The sequence below is a fragment of the Tachyglossus aculeatus genome, chromosome X4 (genome assembly GCF_015852505.1).
Source record: "Tachyglossus aculeatus isolate mTacAcu1 chromosome X4, mTacAcu1.pri, whole genome shotgun sequence".
In the NCBI taxonomy this organism is placed as follows: Eukaryota; Metazoa; Chordata; class Mammalia; order Monotremata; family Tachyglossidae; genus Tachyglossus; species Tachyglossus aculeatus.
Window position 1 is genome coordinate 40,711,596 of NC_052098.1, and position 2,761 is coordinate 40,714,356.

Genomic DNA, 2,761 nt, shown 5'->3' on the forward strand with positions numbered 1-2,761 from the left:
GATTTTGATGTTATTGATGCCTGGCTATTTGTTTTGTTTTGTTGTCTGTCTCGCTCTTCTAGACTGTGAGCCCATTGTTGGGTAGGGACTGTCTCTGTTGCCAAATTGTACTTTCCAAGTGCTTAGTACAGTGCTCTGCACACAGTAAAGGCTCAATAAATACGATTGAATGAATGAATGCCAGTCTTTCCTCCTCAAATCTGACAGACAATTAGTCTCTCTCCTTTAAAGCCTTACTGAAGGCACATCTCCTCCAAGAGACCTTCCCTGACTTAGTCCCCTTTCTTCTTCTCCCACTCCCTTCCGCATCAGCCCAACTTGCTCCCTTTATTCATCCCCCCTCCCAGCCCCACAGAACTTAGGTACATATCTGTAATTTATTTATTTATATTAATGTCTGTCTACTGCCCCAAGACTGTAAGCTCATTGTGGGCAGGGAATGTGTCTGTTAATTGTTAAATTGTACACACCCAAGTGCTTAGTAAAGTGTTCTGCACATAGTAAGCGCTCAACAAATACTACTGAATGAATAAACTTCTGTTCAGCAACACCCTCCTTCCAAAAAATATATATAAAGTCTTGTAGCAGTAATGTTTATAATTGTATTTTTTAAGTGTTTACTATGTGTCAAGCTCTGTTTTAAGCACACGGGTATATACAGGTTAATCACGTCTAACACAGTCCCTATCCCATATGGGGCTCAGGTCTAAGTAGAAGGGAGAACAGGTACATTTTTACAGTTTTCCCCATTTTACAATTGAGGAAACCGTGGCACAAAAGTTAAGAGATTTGCCCAAGGTCAAACAGCAGCCAACTGGCAGAACCGGGCTTAGAACCCAGGTCCTCTGGCTCCCAGGCCCATGCTCTTTCCAGTAGACCACCACAGTGTTCCAAGATACAAGGTCATCATGTTGGATCTTGTCCCTGTCCCACATGGAACTTAGAGTAGTTTTTGTAGGACTGTATTATATGCCATTCCTGATTAAGCCATGTTTTTCCCTACTCCCTCTCCCTCTTGTGTCCCCACCATGCACTTGGATCTGTACTCTTTAAGCACATGAAATTCACCCCACCCTCAGTCCCAAAGCACTTATGTACATATCTGTTATTTATTTTAATGTCTGTCTCCCCCTCAAGATTATAAGCTCCTAGTGGGCATGGAATCTATCTACTAACTCTGTTGTACTCTCCCAATCACTTAGTACAATGCTCACAGTAAGGACTCAAATGCTAAATGCTTGGGAAAGTACAACAGACTCAATCAATCAGTGGTATTTATTGAGTGCTCACTATGTGCAGAGCACTGTACCAAGCACTTAGGCAGGAACAATACAACAGAGTTGGTAGACCCGTCCCCAACCCACAAAGAGCAGAAGCACAGGAAACAGTCCCTAAGCACAAGGAGTTTACACTCTAATGGGGGAAGGCATTCTGGAAACAGTGCTAAGCGTGGGTGTTATAAGCACATAAATTCAAGAGTCCACTGTTGGGTTAATAGCTGTTACATGCATCTCTGGGTATTGGTAAATTAGAAGAGTCTGGTAGGAGACTATAATCCATTGCATAATAATAATAATAATTATGGTATATGTTAAGTGCTTCTTGTCTTGATGATGATGGTATTTGTTAAGCGCTTACTATGTGCCAAGCACTGTTCTAAGCTCTGGACTTGTCTTATGCTATCGAGTCATTTCCGACCCATAGCAACAACACAGACACGCTTCTCCCATAACGCCCCGCTCTCCATCAGCAATCGTTCTGGTAGTGGATCCATAGAGTTTTCTTGGTAAAAAATACAGAAGTGGTTTACCATTGCCTCTTTCCACACAGTAAACTTGAGTCTCTGCCCTCTACTCTCTCCCATGCAGCTGCGGCCCAGCACGGGTGAGTTTTGACTTGTAGCAGATTGCCTTCCACTTGCTAGCCACTGGCCAAGCTAGGAATGGAATGGGCATGCCTCTGCTTGACTCTCCCTCCTGTAGTCAAGAGTGGTAGGGTACTGGAAACTCTCCAGGTGCGACCCTGGGAGGTGTGATAAACACTTACTATGTGCCAAACACTGTTCTAAGTGCTGGGGTAGGTACAAGGTAATCAGGTTGTCCCACGTGAGGCTCACAGTCTTAATCCCCATTTATAGATGAGGTAACTGAGGCACAGAGAAGTTAAGTGGCTTGCCCAAGGTCACACAGCAGACAAGTGATGGAGCCAGGATTAGATTGCATGTTCAGTGCACATGCATCCATTTGGTATACATACACTGTATGACATAATTCAATGGTAACTGAGCGCTTACTATGTGCAGAGCACTGTACTAAGTGCTTGGGAGAGTACAGTTTAACAGAGTTAGTAGACATGTTAACTGCCCTCAAGGAGCTTAGAGTCTAGATGGGGAGGCAGAAGTTAAAATACATTTTTGATATGTACATAAGTGCTGTGGTGCTGGAAGCGGAGTGAATAAAGGATACGAGTCCAAGTGCAAGGGCAACACAGATGCGAGAGGGAGATGAAGAAATGAGGGCTTAGTCAGGGAAGATCACTTGGAGATGTGGCTTTAATAAGGTTTTGAAGGTGGGGATAGTGATCGCCTGGGTTCCAATCCTGTCTCTGCCACTTGTCAGCTGTGTGACTTTGGGCAAGTCACTTAACTTCTCTGTGCCTCAGTTACCTCATCTGTAAAATGGGGATTAAGACTGTGAGCCCCACGTGTGACAACCTGGGGATTAAGACTGTGAGCCCCGTGTGTGACAACCTGATTCCTTGT

General features: G+C 44.2%; 1 non-coding gene across 1 annotated transcript; it reads right to left on the reverse strand.

Moving 5' to 3' along the window:
- Positions 1-1,894: 1,894 nt before the first annotated feature.
- Positions 1,895-2,032, reverse strand: LOC119948295. Its single transcript, XR_005456701.1, has one exon. It is a non-coding gene; the product is annotated as a small nucleolar RNA SNORA7 (small nucleolar RNA).
- Between the last annotated feature and the right edge of the window lie 729 nt (positions 2,033-2,761).